The 17,097-nt window shown below is 47.0% G+C and overlaps 1 protein-coding gene and 1 long non-coding RNA gene across 11 annotated transcripts in view; one reads left to right on the top strand and one right to left on the bottom strand.

Annotated features, from left to right (window-relative positions):
• The window catches only part of THRB (thyroid hormone receptor beta), a 446,263-nt gene that overhangs the window by 340,038 nt on the left and 89,128 nt on the right, over nt 1-17,097 (top strand). The window contains exon 1 of one of the 10 annotated variants that reach the window (XM_006074110.4): nt 4,765-4,870. The exons of the other annotated variants lie outside the window; for them this stretch is intronic. The gene's annotated coding sequence lies outside the window, so the exon portion shown is untranslated. Of the gene's footprint in view, nt 1-4,764; nt 4,871-17,097 lie in introns of those variants that run through there. 10 annotated transcript variants of the gene reach the window in all.
• Nucleotides 1,673-8,494, bottom strand: LOC123327847. Its single transcript, XR_006542535.1, has 3 exons — nt 8,366-8,494; nt 4,740-4,879; nt 1,673-1,809 (listed from the first exon to the last, which is right to left on the bottom strand). It is a non-coding gene; the product is annotated as an uncharacterized LOC123327847 (long non-coding RNA).

Genomic DNA, 17,097 nt, shown 5'->3' with positions numbered 1-17,097 from the left:
TACTCCCTTGCTTCATTCTTTTCATGAATCTCTGTTTTGTTTCTCTTTGTTTGCTTTTGTTTTTCTTTTAAATGCAGAAGAGGCTCAAAGGGAGGAAGGGGGCAGGTAAATAATGGAGACACTGTCTCCAGACCAGAAACATCCATACCATCAACTCCAGTTAGCTCTGCACCAGCCATTCCTAAAGCCCCAAACCACATGGACACTGTTGACCCCATACAAGGGAATGGGGCCGTTGAGGACACCTCTGGTTGTGGCCCTGGGGACACAGTGTGGCTCTTCAGCTGTGACATTGGGCACATGACCTTCCCTTTCTTATTACTCAGTTTCCTCATCTGTGAAATGGGCATGACTATTATTTATCTCAATACGAAGGTAAAGATTGAAAGAAACAGCGTGCTTAGCACCAAGACTGGAGTACTGGGAGCAGAGGTGCTAAACGATAAATGCCATCATCGGGGCGTCCCTGGTGGTCCAGTGGCTAAGGCTCCGAGCTCCCAACACAGGAGGCCCGAGTCCCATCCCTGGCAAGGGGATTAGATTCCACATGCCACAGCTAAGAGTTCGAATGCCATGATTAAAGAACCCGGATGTACAACGAAAACCGAAGGCCCCATGTACTGCAGCTGAGACCCAGTTCAGCCAAGTAAATAAACAGATATTATTAAAACAAATGCCACCAGTACCACCACCCACCACCATCTCCCTCATATCTCCAGGCCGGATGCACCGCCCCACCAGGAAAGCTGAAGGGGACAAATGCAGTGACCTGGTCACTTGCTCAAGCACATTTGCTGAATCCCATAACCAAATGCCATCCAGCTTCCCCCCACAATGCATTTCACAGTCCAGGAAGTAAAGAGTCATGGGTGTGACTCAGAAATGGGTCTTCCAGCCCTACTTTCCAGGCCTGGTCCTTGAGAACTGCCCATTGGCTTGACTTTTTGAATATTTATTTTTCTTTCTTTCTTTCTTTGGCTGCACCAGGTGTTAGCTGTGGCTCATGGGATCTTCGGTCTTTGTTGCAGCATGCCAACTCTTCACAGTGTCATGTGGGATCTTAGTTCCTGGACCAGGGTTGGTACCTGGGCCCGCTACACTGGGAGCACAGTCTTAGCTACCCATTCATTTTAAATATCCCTTCAGGATGTCTGTGAAAGAAGACATCACTGAAAATCTATTACTAAAGCTTCTAGAACGCTTTTGCTGCTGACTGCCCCCATAACAGGCTTCCCGGGTAGCACTACTGGTAAAGAGCCCACCTGCCAGTGCAGGAGACATGAGAGGCTCAGAGCCAACCCCTGGGCCAGGAAGGTCCCCTGCAGGAGGGCATGGAAGCGCACTCCAGTGTTATGGCTGGAGAATCCCACGGACAGAGGAGCCTGGCAGGCTACAGTCCATGGGGTTTTAAAGAGCTGGACACGACTGAAGCTTTTTTAGCATGCATGTATGCCTGCCTCCATAACACACCCAACTCTATTGTTCCCTCTTCTCCAGACAAGGATTTCTTCCCCAGTTCCTTCTCTTGGAAGACCTCTTAGGAGGCTGCTTCATCGGGATGAGGGCTGCCTGCCTTCACCCAGCTTCACCCCAGATGGTCTTGGTGCTGCCTGTGTCCCCTGGGAAGCTCCAGGCAGAACTTGGTGGCAGAAGTCAGCACTCGTGGAAGGTCAGGCTTGGTTTCACTTGTGACTGTCCAAATGACCTTGATCGTGGGACTTCCCTGGTGGCCCAGTGGTTAGGACTCCATGCTTTCAATTCAGGGGCACAGGTTCAATCCTTGGCTGGGGAAGTAAGATCCCACATGCCCTGGTGAGGCAAAAAACAAAACAAAAAACTCTGACCTTGACCAACCTCTGCCACCTTCCCAGACTCCCATTTCCCTTCCTATATATGAGGTGTTCGAACTAGTGTGAGCCCAAAGGACCCTTTACCCACCACTGTTCCTTGAATTTTACTATTCAGAACCCATAAGCTGAGAACCAGTTGAGCTAATTTGCCTCTGAAATTTGGCATAGAATAGTGCTACCCACCAACCTACCATATATGTCCCCTTGATGACAGTCAGAGGGACAAAGAATCCAGAGAGTAGAGTGGTGTGACCAGGGAAGCCACCCTAACGGAGGTTTGCCCAGGGAGAAGCACTTCTATCTGGCACCATCACATGCTTTGCAAGCAGAAGGGCAAAACTTTCCATTTCTGAGCCTCAAAATGAGAAGAAATTACTCTGAGACTCCTCCCCACTGCTAATTATTTTACTCAGGCTGTGTCTGCTTTGCTGGCTTTAAATAAAAACGTACACAGCCTGCCATCCAAATATAGACCCACAGTGTCTAGAGAAGAGACAGCGAGGGACTTATGGAAGCAAAGGCCCCTCAAATAACCAACAAATGGGCCCTAATCATATCAAACCCACAAGTCAACATTAGAGATGAAGAGAAAGCAAATGAGTTTTGTTTGGGGCACAGGAAGGCTTTTAATAGGGTTTCTTCTCTTGATGAAAAGCAATTGTGATCAATACCAAGAACAATTGCTCGTAATAAAAAGTACTCAGCAAATTCCCTGGAGCTCCAGTGGTTAGGACTCCACTCCTGCTTTCTCTGCCAGGGTCTTGCGTTGGAACCCTGGTTGGAGAACTAAGATCCCACAAGCTGTGTGGCACAGCCAAAAAAAAAAAAAAAAAAGTTAAAAAAAATGAGTATTCATGGCTATATCCCAGTGGAACCACATCACAGATTTGTTTATGACTTTAAAAGGTGAGCAATGCTTTGTAAATTTCGTCACCTCACCCATCTACTAAAAATAAGTGCCTGCGTTATTAAGGCCTCCCGGCTAACACTTCCCAGATTGGAGCTGAATTTACCCTGAATCCATGAGTCACTCAAAATACAGCTGTTCCTGCTCGTGCTGGCTCCGTCAGTCATTCACACCTTAGCGCAGATTAATCCGGTCGGACCCTGCCCCCCAGGAGTCACTCACACTGACTGGGGGGCAGATGAAAGGAGGTATGGAGGAGGGACTCCAGGGCTCTGCTCGGGCCAGAGGAAGCACATGGTGAACCAGAGGCCGTGAGAACCTCACTCACCCGACAGATTTGCAGGCAGGTTTCTCAATCGCGGTACCAGTTACTCAAGGGTATGGATGACCCTTTGCTGTGGAGGGCCAGCCTGGGCACTGCAAAATGCTCAGCAGCATCCCTGGCCTGTCTCCAGACATTACCAGCTGTCTCCAGGGAGACAAAATCCCGGGTGCAGCCTGCCAGCCTAAGGGCAGCCTAAGGTGCCAGCCTAAGGGCAGCCTAAGGTGCCAGCCTAAGGGCAGCCTAAGGTGCCAGCCTAAGGGCAGCCTAAGGTGCCAGCCTAAGGGCAGCCCTGTAGGTGCTAATGGCCCCTTCAGTCCGTGTCTCTGTGAGTCTGTACGGATCCACTGAGTGACCCTCACGTGGAGGTACCTGCAGAACCGGGTGTTTCTGCCCAAGTGTCTTCCTCACTGGGGCGGTTTCTTCCTCCCCACCTTTTCTCATCTTTCCAGGCAAATGGACCCCTAGAGTTGAGGCAGTTGTAGGCAAGGCAGCCCCAGGAAGTGAGCTGCCCCTCTGGCTTGGGGGAGCAAGTTTGGTCATTTTTTGATACCTTCCACTTCACTTGCCATCTTGTCTCAAGTAAATCCACGAGAATACTCGAGGAAGCACCGCCCTCTCTGGTCAGAGAGCACGCTGGCTCTGCCATCTTGGTGACTCAGCTTCTGCGCAGAAGCTGTCAGCTGTGGACGTGTGCCCGACACACAGGGTGATTCCCAGCAGCACAATGGTTCTTCTTCTTTTGGTTACTATTCGGCCAGACTTTCAGAGAGCCAGAAATGTTCATATCTCAAATATTTATTATTCTATGGTCAAAATCAGACAAGTGTGTTCATTTGGACAACATGTCCTTCCTATGTTTCTAAAGAAATATGCTCTTGAATTCCATTTTTTAAAAATTTTTGTTGGAGCATAGTTGCTGTACAATGTTGGGTTAGTTTCTACTGTACAGCAAAGGGAATCAGCTGTACGTATATGTATACCCCCTCTTTTTTTTTGGATTCCCTTCCATTTAGGTCACCACAGAGCATTGAGTAGAGGCCCCTGCGCTGTATGGTCGGTTCTCACTAGTTATCTGTCTTATACATAGTATCTATAGCGTACCTATGTCCATCCCAATAAGGACAGACTCGGCTTCCTGAAGCCAGGTTTCCTGAGCAAATAGATGAGTCTCTCTCAAAGCACTGTTTCTGCTAAGAGATGGTCCACTGTCATTCCCTAGGATTTTCCATTTGTCATCAGGCCAAACTTGGCCCATCAGAGGAAGATTCCAGGCACAGCACTGCCCTTTAGTTGTGTGACTGGGCAAATGTTTTTCTTCTCTGGGGTACCATTGAGTCACCTGCAGAAAGTAGCCTTGGTCGTAGGGGAGATGAGAAGAGCTCCCAATTTACTGTCTGTGACAGTATCTGTAGTTCTTGGGGCCAAAGTTTCCTCACCTACGAAATGAAGCAAATCACAGCATCTTGCTCACGGCATCGTTCTAATGAGCAAATGCAACGCGAGACACACCATGCCTGGCACGCAAGAGACCTTTTATAAGGGTTACCGTTCAATATCCTAAACTCCAAATCAGTAATCCTGTTGCCAGTTGTAAACTATTAGGTGGCCTTTTCACCTTTGGGATGGGCAGCTACAACAAATGTCAGTGCTTCCTTACCTTGATTGGTTGTTTTTGTCTTCCAAGTTTTTTGGCCACTCGGTACGAACATAAACATGTGCCCTTTGAAAAACTCATTGGCAGCTGGTGTGAGAGTTAGAAGCAGTCCCTGCACAGCGGTCTTGTGTTTGGTAAGTTTCCTGGAAGACAAGAGTTTTAATTAGAGAAACTGCTCCTAATTTTGAGCTATCACATGGAAATGTCAGAATTTGAAACAGTGTTTGAGATCGAGCAACACATCCTTGATGTATACCAAAATATGAATGTTTTCAATTTAGACCATGGGATGAAAAATCAGAAGACCCACCCCAGCACTTCCCTCTTCTGGGTGACGTTGAGCAGGGTCGTGACCTCTCTGACTTTAGTTTCTTTATTTCAAACCTATAATTCAGTATTTCAGTCCACAGAATTCCGTTTTCCAGCCTGAGAAGGTCACCTAAGTCATTTGGTGGTGGCTTTCCGCAACAGGTGGAGGTGTGGCGGGGTCAGCTAGACCTCTTCGGGTTTGCTTCCTGACTCTGTCACTTACTCACCGTGACCTTGAGCTTGTTGCTAAACCGCTCTGTGCTCCAGTTCCCTCATCTGAAAACTGAGGGTAATATTTCTGCCTCATAGAATTATTGTGAAGATTAAATTTTACATTTAATCGCAGAATGGGTGCTTGGCATCTGGTAAGCCTACATTCAGTGTTACCTACTGCTTTTATTATCTTGTTGGCTGTCTCTAGAGAGGAAGTCCTACAAAAGATGAAATTATAATCAGAAATCTTTGTGTTTGGATTTTTCCACCTCATGAACCAAACTGACCAGCTCACCATTTAGGAAATAGAGACATTAAAGGCTTGTCCCCCTTCACCTTCCCTGACCTTTGGTTGCTGTTCAGTCGCTCAGTCATGTCCAACTCTTTGCCACCCCACAGACTGCAGCACGCCAGGCCCCTCTGTCCTCCTCTGTCTCCCAGAGTTTGCTCAAATTCATGTCCATTGACTTGGTCATGCTATCTAACTATCTTATTCTCTGCTGCACCCTTCTCCTCCCACCCCCAATCTCTCCCAGCATCAGGGTCTTTTCCAATGAGTCATCTCTTCACATGAGGTGGCCAAAGTATTGGAGCTTCAGCTTCAGCATTATTCCATCCAATGAATATTCCAGGTTGATTTCCTTTAGGATGGACTGGTTTAATCTCTTTACAGTTCAAGGAACTCTCAAGAGTCTTCTCCAATACCACAGTTCAAAAGTATCAGTTCTTTGGCACTCAGTCTTATATATATACATACATACACTGGCTTCCCTGGTAGCTGAGTGGTAGAGAATCCACCTGCCAATGCAACAGATGCAGGAGACACAGGTTCAATCCCTGGGTCAGGAAGATCCCCTGGAGAATGTAATGGCAACCCACTCCAGTATTCTTGCCTGGAAAATTCCATGGACAGAGGAGCCTGGTGGGCTACAGTTCACGGGGCTTCAAAGAGTCAGACACAGCTGAGCACACACACAGCAGTGCGTGTGTGCGTGTGTATGTGTGTGTGTATTCCTTGACCTGCAATTCATCAAATACTACTTTCCCCTCTGATTCCCAGATAGGAAAATCATCCCTCTCTGTAGTAAATATTAAATCCTACCCAAGTTTAAACGGGGTGACTACACGTTTAACCAATCCTGTCTACTCTCCATGGAGACCATGCCCTGAAGCAGACTGTCTTAAACCTCAGTGTGCGCGTGAATCACATGCGGATCTGGTTAAAATGCAGATTCTGCTTCTTCAGTTCTGAGGCCAGCATCCCGTGTCTCTAACAAGCTCTGGGTGCGGCTGATACTGTGAGTCCTCAGACCACATGCAAGTAACAAGGTCTTAGATGTATGTTTACAAGCCATCTGTGGACAGAGGAGGTAGGGGACAGCCTGGCCCTGGCTTGGGGCACGCAGGCTGGAGACTGGCAGACCTACAGGGGCGGATGGTCAGGCGCCGCCCCAGCCCCAGCTTTACCAGCTCTGTTTCGGTGTGTTCGGCTCCCTGGCGCTTAGCTGCAGCACGCCAGATCTTTACTCGTGGTGGGCACACTCTTAGTTCTAGTCTGTGGATCCCGACCCCCTATCAGGCTTTAACCCGGGCCCCCTGCACCGGTGATGTAGAGTCTTAGCCACTGGACCACCAGGGGAGCCCCTCACCAGCTCTGTTTTGAGTAATTGAAAAGTTTAAGGGAAACGCCAAAAGGTATGAAAAAGACAGTGGAAATCACACCGCCTCTTGATTTTCCCGAACTCTTGAAACACTGTAGAGCAGGCTAAACCAGATTATCACCCAGAAGACACGCAGGTCGAAAACAGTTCAATTCTACCTCAGTGTCTGCCGTTGGACCAGAGCTGTGAGCAGCTGATGCTAAGCCAGATTCTCCAGAGGAAACATTAGAGACCACATAAGGCAATGTGTTTTTGATGTGGTTAGTGGTGTCCCGAGGGCCCAGAAACACCCCTAAGTACCCGCCTTCTCCCCGTCCCTGAGGAAGCTTGCCTGCCGTCATAAGCGAGGGTAAGGAAGATGTGGCTGGCTGACCTCCCAGACCGCTATTCCTGAACAAAAGGGAAAACCCAGCTTCTCCAGACTGAAACGTCTCCTCCGTCCATGAAGGGACTGTCCACACTGATCTTGATCCTCCTTACTTATGTGCACAAAACAATATCTGGAAAACGGTTGTGAGATTCTATGAAAACCCTGAGGGAGGGACCTCTGTCGGCCTGTGTGTTACTGTGTTTCATCCATACCAAGGTATATTCTTGTCCAGTCTGTTCATCTCTGAGTGTAATTCATTACTAGAATGTGTGTGTTCTGCTGCGTGTAATGGCTCCTTTAAGTGTGATGTATAAAGTTGTTCGGATTTACCCGAGTCATATTTTGTCTTTTTACTTGGTAAATCTCAAAATGTGTTCTTTACCCACAAACGATGCCCCTGTCCTAGTCTCCAAAGTTAGAAAAGATGCACACGCATTTCCTCCTTTTGAAAGAGGTATTTCAAGTTTGGGAACCAAAAAACGAGGCCAGAGTTACAGATGACCTAATGTTTTTTTCAAAACTGTGGGTTCAGACTGGCAACAAGAATGAACGTTATGATCTGAAGTTTCACACAGGAGAAACTTAATCCTGACAACAAACATCTGTTCCTTTTCTGTGCATCTGTGGCTCTTTAATGGGAATGTTTCGCCACAGCTGTAGCCTCTTTAATATCCTAAATGGAATCTCTGTGGCCTTTCAAATAATTACCTCAACGTTGGAGTCATCTGACCTGAGGATTCTCTGATTAAATCCAGTGTGAATTATGGAAAGCCAGTGACCCTTCCCAGGGGAAGGTTCCATTGTGATCTCGGGAAAGCCCTTTTCCAGCCTTTGGGGCCTGTGGTCAGTGCTCCCCGAGTGGGACATTCTTTCACGTAGCTCCTGACCCTGCTCACTGCCTCTTTCCACGCAGCGACTCTCCAGGTGGAGTTTCCACCAGGCTCTTTGAACACACGTTATTTTGTTGTTTGGTCTTTAACTTTGTTTCAGGCTAAACTTTAAAAGACATGAATGTGCATTTTGTTTAAAGGTTCTAAATACATGCTTGCAAAAAAACGTTAATGGCTTTAACTTACCAGGAGATGAGCTTTGGAGTTCCGTTTCAGAATAATTGTCACAATTTCCACAGCTGCGCTGATTGTTTTCCGTGGAGATAGTGACTCCCTAATGGAATAGGTAGGAAAACTGGAGAAGTGAGACCAGCCAGATAAGGAAAAGGTTTGTTTCTCTCTTAGCAGTTTCCAGATCTCGCTCCCTTTTTGGACTGAGAACCGCTGCCGGAGAAACGAGAGAAAAACCTCTGAGATAGCAAACCTAAATTCACCTGCACGCGCGGGCAGAGAGGCTGGGCTCAACAAGAGGGAAAATTAATAGGCGGGTGCTCGGGAAAAGAAGGCCAAAACCACACAGTGATGGAAGGCAGCCTATCTGAACAAGGAGGCTGATTTTGCAAGGCTTTGCCCAGAAGACAACATTTCTGAGGACGCGTTTCAAATAACTAGATGATGGCAGAGCAGGGTCCTTCGGCGATCTTGTTTATAAAGTTTCCAGGAGTAAGCCCTAGTGGGAAGGTTTGAGCACAGGTTCCCCCATCTCAATATTTCATTCATTCATTCTGTATGTATATCAATTCAATCTAATAAAAGGTTTTCTCTCTAAATTTTCAAATAAAATGTTACTATTTGTTTCTCACACTGTGAGAGGCAGATGCTAGGGCCCTCCCAGTGCCCAGTTTCTTTGGAGACCTCTGCTCAGATCTCGAAATAACCATAGATACATGTTGTTCAGTCGCTCAGTCATGTCCAACTCTTTGTGACCCCATGGACTGCAGCACGCCAGGCCTCCGTGTCCATCACCAGCTCCCGGGGCTTGCTCAAACTCATGTCCATTCAGTGGGTGATGCCATCCAACCATCTCATCCTCTGTCGTCCCCTTCTCCTGCCTTCAATCTTTCCCAGCATCAGGGTCTTTTCCAATGAGTCACTTCTTTGCATTAGGTGGCCAAAAGATTGGAGTTTCAGCTTCAGCATCAGTCCTTCCAATGAATATTCAGGACTAATCTCCTTTAGGATGGACTGGTTGGATCTCCTTGCAGTCCAAGGGACTCTCAAGAGTCTTCTCCAGCACCTCAGTTCAAAGGCATCAATTCTTTGGTGCTCAGCCTTTTTTATTGTCCAGTTCTCAGAAACCATAGCTTTGTCTCTACACGTAGCACAGACACATTGCACTTGGAAAGAGAAGGAAGTAAAGGAAGAAAAGTTCAGGGGAAAGAGTGTGGGGACCACAGGAAAGGACCCTGAGCTGCACCAAGGGAAACCAGAACAAGCGCAAAGGGAAGAAGGATGTGCTTACTGGTCCCAGTTCCCACTGGGCTGTGGAGGGGAGATGGGGGGCGGGTGCAGGGAGAGCTGCACTGCAGTGCAGTGGGCCAGGCCCCACGCTGCCTGCTGGGTGTGTAGCTGAACAAGCCGTGGTCCCAGAGGTTAAGGAACTCACAAATGTTAATGTTGAACTAATAATTATAGGACATTGTGAAAGTGAAAGTGTTAGTCATTCAGTCGTGTCTGACCATTTGTGACCCCATGGACTGTAGCCCACCAGGCTCCTCTGTCCATGGGATTTTCCAGGCAAGAATACTGCAGTGGGTTGCCATGCCCTCTTCCAGGGGATCTTCCCCACCCAGGGATCGAACCCAGGTCTCTTGAATTGCAGGCAGATTGTTTACCATCTGAGCCACCAGGGAAGCCCAAGAGCACATTGTAGCCCACTCTAAATAGAAACATAGGAGTCAGTTGACTTCCCCACCCCCGACCCTTATTTCCACATTGGTTTAAATGACAGAAACAACACCTACTTCTATATTATTATTATATGATGTAAATGAGATAATGTGTGGAAAACACTTAGGATGCTGCCTGGCACACAGTAGGTGCTCAGTTAATCGTAATTTATATTTGTGGTGCCCAGTCTGGCATAGAGTAAGTGCTCAGTATATTTTTAGTGTTACTGAACTTAGGTCTGGCTGCTCACAGCTTAAAAACCAATATTTGAAAGGCACGTGTTGGTAGAATCAAAAAACATTGCTTTTAATCAGAAAGCCAGAAATCTGGGGAGAAGGTTGACTCATGTCCCAAAACCAACTCCAAAGATCCTTCTTGGCCATGAAAGTGTTTTTAAAGTGAAAAGGGGAAGTAATCTCAGTTAGTCACCGAGATGAGGAGTCAGGCTGGTAGCCATCCCCAGCTGTGTGCAGGCTGGTAGAGCCACCTAGACAGACCCCCTCCCCCCACCACCGGGCACCAGGAGACAGGCCTGCACCCCCATCCCAGCTGCTACTAGGCCGGGGCTGGGGGCTGTGCCAGGCCAAGGGGCCCGAGAGGATGGCCCAGAGATGCCCCAGCCACACGATGGCACCTTCGTGGAGCTCTGCCATTCACATCATCTGGGCAGCAAACTGGGCTGCACACCTGTGGCTTGGTCAGGAAAAAGAGGGAGCTCACCCAGCCGGGGGCTGGAAGGAACAGAGTCACCCAGCTGCCCTTTCTGTCTTCTCTGAGCACAGAGCTCCCCTCAGCCTGCACCCCACATCTCTCCCTAGCGGGCTTACCCTTGCTACTGATGCTGAGCAGGCTAGCCAACTTGTCTCACATAGAACACACTATTGCTCTGTAGGTCGAAATTCCTGGATAGATGAGAGTCTATGGTCTGTTCAGCTTCAGGGGTAATTTGACCTGTCTAGATTACATTCAATTATTTCCAAATAATACTTATTGAGGTCCTGTCATGTTAAGAGTGCGCTTAGAGCTGTGGGGTGTAAGAGATGGATAAGTTGATCAGAGGCCAGTAAAGAAGGAAAACCTGGGGGATACCACTGACACACGAGGAGGCCGTGCTAAGTCCTTGCCTTATGGAAGAGACAGAGCAAGTAAGACAGATATTCCAGGGACAAATCCAATCTTCCCAAAGTCACACAGCTGATAAGTGGAAGAGTTAGAATTTGAACTTTTTTTTCTTCATGTTTATTTTTATTCATTTATTTTTGGCTGTGCTGGGTCTTCACTGCTACATGGGCTTTCTCTAGTTGTGGTGAGCAGGGGCTACTCTCTAGTTGCGGTCTGCGGACTTCTCACTGCGCTGGCTTCTCTTGTTGCCGAGCACGGGCTCCAGGGCGCTCAGGCTTCAGCGGCTATGGTTCCTGGGCTCTAGGGTGCGGGTTCAGTAGCTGTTGCACTCAGGCTTTGTTGCTCCATGGCGTGTGGGATCTTCCCGGACCAGGGATCAAACTGGTGTCCCCTGCATTGGCAAGCAAATTCTTAACTGCTGAGCCCACCAGGGAAGCCCCAGAATTTGAACCTTGACTAGCTGAGCCCATAGTCTTATCCACTAACCTATCCCTGCCTCTAAGAAGCAAAACAGTTTTCATTTTCACCAGCAGTTTGGGTAAGATAATACTATTGGTGGTAGAAAATCTGCATTGAATTGGTTTTAATAGAAATGAATCTACCTTGTGACTAACCAATGGCTTCTGGATAAGAAATTGGGCAGAGTCTGTGCTTAGGAAGCAGTTTTCTCTTTGCAATTATCAGACTATTGGGGAACAAGGGATATTAATAGTTATAATTGAATTGTGCTAGGCAATGTAAATGTAACAAAAAAAAGAAAATTATACATTTATGTGAATGATTATATCATGAGGTAAACAGTAGCATGCAGGGCAAGGGAGGTAGGTACATTTTGGAACTATGGAAGTTTGAGGGTGGATGGATTGGTTCAAGAGAGTTTAAACAGTAAGCTAGGTCTTGAAAGTTGAATAGGGGTCGAAGCTGTGTCTTCACCATTGTGTTGTTTGACTGACCAAGCAAGCTAAGCAAGCCGGGTATGATGGCAGGCCAGCCTTCACAGGAATGCCTGTTTCATCAAAACGTCTCTCCCATCTGCCTTGCACAGCCGTCAGGAATCCAGCTTTAGACATTCATTCCCGGGCTGTGGACTTACACTCCTCAACCATCCTCTTTAAATCACAACTTCAGCTGAGAGGGGTGACTCATCCCAGATTCCAAGCCATTAACATAGTGGTGTGAAGTCCTTTGGGCTCCCCAGGTAGCGCTAGTGGTAAAGAACCCACCTGCCAATCCAGGAGACATAAGAGACGAGGGTTCAATCCCTGGGTCAGGAAGATCCCCTGGAGGAGGGCATGGCAGCCTACTCCAGTATCTTGGCCTGGAGAATCCCACAGATGGAGGAGCCTGGCAGGCTACAGTCCATAGGGTAGCGAAGAGTTAGACGCAACTGAAGCAGCTACACATGCCTGTGAAGTCATTTGTCAAGCATTTTTTCTGGAGATGTTTTTGAAAATCTTGTTTAGAGAAGACTTGGGCTGGAGGATGGGGCAAGGAAAAGAGATCGTTGAGTGCCTGAATGAAGAGCTAACACTTACTGAGTGTTCACAGCGCACCATGCACTGGTCCAAGACCTTTTTATATACGAACTTATTTAACCATCACAGTGTTAGAATGTTCCCATCTTACAGACGAGGAAACTGAAGCGCAGAGCAGAGATGTGGCTTGCCCAAGGTCACTAAGAGCTCTGTGAGTAGGCGATCTGCCCACAGTGGGGACCGAGCACCCAGAGGACTCAGGAGGAGGGAGAGAGATGGCGAAAAGGCAGCCAGAAGTAGGAGGCCATCAAAAGCAACCTCACCTGCATACACGTTCTGTTGAGGACAAGGTGGTGATGGTAGGTGTGTTGCTGGCGGTCGTGGTGTTGAGGGTAGAGGTCAGGTACCTGTGTCCGTTGAACACAGTACAAGTAACATGAAAAATGAAAATGAAAGTGTTAGTCACTCAGTCATGTCTGATTCTTTGCAACCCCATGGACTGTAGCCCGCCTGGCTCCTCTCTGTCCATGGGATTCTCCAGGCAAGAATACTGGAGTCGGTTGCCATTTCCTACTCTAAAGGATCTTCCCGACCCAAGGATTGAACCTGGGTCTCCTGCACTGTAGGCAGATTCTTTACTGTCTGAGCCACTGGATGCTCAAAAGTAACATATTATTTTATTAATAGTATTGTTCCCTTTGGAGAGAAGGCAATACATATGGTCAGGTTACACGTGTTCACCTGAAGAGCACTTAATTACTAAATACATCCACATACGTTATGTCATTTGAGTCTTAGAAAAATCCCATGAGCAATATTATGTTGCCCTTTTGCAAATGGCAAAACTGACACTTAGAGCCAGGAAGTGATCTTCCCAAGAGTAAGACCCTTCAGGCCCTCTCGGGAGACTTGGACTCCAGTCTTCCAACCTCATCCCGTCTCCCTCCACCAAGGTGGACACTGGTCCAGCCCATTTGGTTTCTCATTTAAGGTATCTTCCTGGAGAAATGCAACCCAATAGGTTCTTCAAAGGGGAAATCTAACCTTCCTGTAAAAGGGAGAGGGAGGTGGATCCTGGCGGTTTTCTTGGGAAAACAGGAGGTGGTTGTATAAGGACTGGGAAAGGGCACCCCAGCCATAGGAAAGAGTCTCTACAAAGATTCTGCGTTGGGAATGAGCTTCCCAGGTTTGATGTCCACGTGTCCAGAAGACAGAGAGCTGGAGGCAGAGGCACAGGAGCGAGGCTCAGCAGGACAGGCTGATAAACACCACAGAGCCTACAAGCTGCAGCAAGACCTGAGTACTTCATTCCAGTATTGATGGGAAGTCACCGGATGATTCTCAGCAGCAGGGAAGTCTACTCTGATGTACATTTTCAAAGGTCACTCTGGCTGCTGCCTGGACCATGGATTGTAGGTGGTAGAGAGTGAAATCTGGGAGACGAATTTAGACATCAACAAGTGGCTGGGAAAATTGAACAAGGCAATAAACATAGTGTGTAAAGAACTTTCAAAGTCGTCATCAAATGCTGGCTATTCATAGGTCAATGGCGACTCATCAGACTAAGGCAACCCATGAGACCGCATCAGTTAACAGTACAGAAGATATGAAGCAGCAGACGAGGCGCTTCTCCGGATTCTAGTTTCCCCGTCAATCAGGCGGTAGAACTGCGTGTACTCCTGGGATGTTCATGAAGGTGAATCAAAGTGGCTAGTTCTGTACCTGGCCTGTAGTCAAGGCTCAGCACAACATGAGTCTCCTTTTCTACGTGAGTCCACACGTAAAAGCCAGTGCCTGTGTGCCTAGTCTGAGAGTTCCGTAAGGCTAAAACTTAGGGTTGGAATAAAAAATGTGAGCAGAAATCAGAGACCTTAGCGGCCTCATGCTTCACAGTGATAACTGTACACACTCGCTGGGTGTGCAAAGCGTATTATATATACATCCCCTGAACACAGAATATGGCTGGGGTCTCAGTGCCTTGCGTTGATGGCCTTTTAATGCAAACTCAACACTCACAATCGGTGCCATGGAACCCCAGCCTGCTCAGCAGCCCCTTGCTGAGCACGCTGGCATAATTCTGTTTCCCTTGCCTTAGCACTTTTCTGTGATATCAGCTTGCTTTTGTGTCCTGAAACACTTGCATATTTTCATATAATTCTTTTCTTGGATGGACACATTTATTTTCTCTTGTCTTTAATGAAATTTCCAGAGATAGGATGTAGGTAGTTCTGTGGGATTTATGTTTGTTTCTTTTTGGGAAAAAAACCCTTTAAGGTCAGTTCTAGGTCATTTGAGCCCTTAGAATTATGGTCATCTAACACAAATGCAATCATTCAAATCTAAATGCCCTGAGACACACAGGTCAATGTGGGTCTAGTTATTTTCGTAGCAGTTCACATGCCCCCTCTAGTTTTTTTTTTCTTTGATTCTACTTATTTATCAATTTGCCTCATAACTGCCCTATTAAATTAATTATCTTGATGCCTAGAATATGAAATATTAAAAGCCAGATGTTAACTGAGATCCATTTAGGAGCTCATACTTCAGGAACTATAAGATATTATCATTGCCAGACTCTCCCTTTTAAAAATGTATTTCCACTACTGTGCACATCTGTATCCCAGGTAATCCTCAGAAGGACAGGTTTTTGAAAAAACATTCGAGTCTGAGAAGGAAACTGCACCTTTATCTGAAATCTGCCAATAATTTGTTTTCTTACCTCAGATTTTCTTAACCCTGTGGATCTCAAACTCTGCTGGGTATCAGAACCTTCTGGAGAACTTGGTAAATATCCAAATTCCCAGGCCCCATCCTATCTCAGTAAGCCTGGTCTCATTGGTTTGAGTTTAGGGGGAACCAAAGGATATGAGTTGGCATAGAAATAGCAGGAATCCTCATTGCTAAGCAAACATGGAAGTAACACAGTGCACAGCACCCACAGTCAGCTGAAGTGAAGGAGCCTGGAATGGTCTCTCATCCCTCCTTGGGAATGGAATAGGAATTATATTTGCCCTCTTCATCTTAGGAACTAAAATCCCACATGCTGCCTGGCCCAGCCAAAAAATTTGGGGCTTCCCAGGTGGCACAGTGGTGAAGAACCCACCTGCCAGTACAGGAGATGTAAGAGACATGGGTTCGATCCCAGGGTCAGGAAGATTTCCTGGAGGAAAGAATGGCAACCCACTCCAATATTCTTGCCTGGAGAATCCCAAGGACAGAGGAGCCTGGGGGACTACAGTCCATGGGGTCGCAAAGAGTCGGACACGACTGAGTGGCTAACACTTTCTGTTCATCTTGGGAAGGTAACCAAGAACCCTCCTTAAATAAATCCTTCTTGAGCTTTTCTGTGACCCAGCCAGGACTTCTCGTCCCAGCAGTGCCCCAGCCAAAAAACCTGCCAACTGAGCAACGGAATATCACTATCACGAGTGTAATTGCAGACCGTAATTACGAGCTTGGACATGGCTCCAATGAATGGAACTCTTTTCCCAGACCACCTCGGCTTCTTTTCTTAGGAAAATGGAAGGAAATCTTATTCCTTGTCTCAGCCTCCAAATAACATCTCTTGCTTGTAAGAAATCCCCACTCTTGCTGGCCCAGGGGACCTGCTGAGCAAGCTTTAATGGGCCGTGCTATAAAGAAGAACATCCCCTTGGTGAGATCTCTTCCAGTGTCTCTCATCCACACGTGTTGACTAGCTCCCTTCACTGGGGAGCACTCTCTACCCATTAGGCTGTATTTCTTAATTTCTGTGCAGTCAAGGGAATTGATACCACATTTTAAGAATTTCTGCAGAAAAATCAAATGTTGGAGGCTGTACAAAACCACTGTGATAACTTTAACATTACTTACAAAGGAACATTGCACAATATAATTTACTGAGGATTTAGAGTCCGTGAGGATTGAGTAGACATCCTAGAAACACACATGGGTGAGAAAGCGTCTCACATCAGTAGAAACAATGAAACTCCTTTTGCAGAGTTAATCCTCGCATTCAGTGACTTTATATTCAGCTCATGAAAACACCCTCATGGATACTAGGTCCTTGAAAGAATTCTGCATAGCTATGTTTCATCTGAAATGCCATACAATCTCCCACGATCCTAATCTTTTGTTTTCTTTTCATGGGAAGTGAGAATAAGTGCCCATAACTGCACCAGTAGCTGGCATGGTGGAGTCCTGACCTTTAGGATTCACCACGCATTGAATCATGTCACCTAAACTGAGGAGAAAGACCCCGGGCTATTTCACACCCCTCACACAATGCCAAGCACAGATCTGAGCACTGAGTGAATTTTCAGGGTTCCTCTCTGAATAAGATCAAATGTTACATCCCAAGCATTGTGTGATTTTTTTTTTAAGGGGATCATTTCTTACTGGCCAAGTGAGGGTATTTCAAGCTGCAGTATTTCCACGTACTGTGACAGAGAA

The sequence above is a fragment of the Bubalus bubalis genome, chromosome 1 (genome assembly GCF_019923935.1).
Source record: "Bubalus bubalis isolate 160015118507 breed Murrah chromosome 1, NDDB_SH_1, whole genome shotgun sequence".
NCBI classification, from domain to species: Eukaryota; Metazoa; Chordata; class Mammalia; order Artiodactyla; family Bovidae; genus Bubalus; species Bubalus bubalis.
The sequence above is the reverse complement of the archived record's forward strand: the minus strand, read 5'-3'. Positions and strand labels throughout refer to the sequence as shown.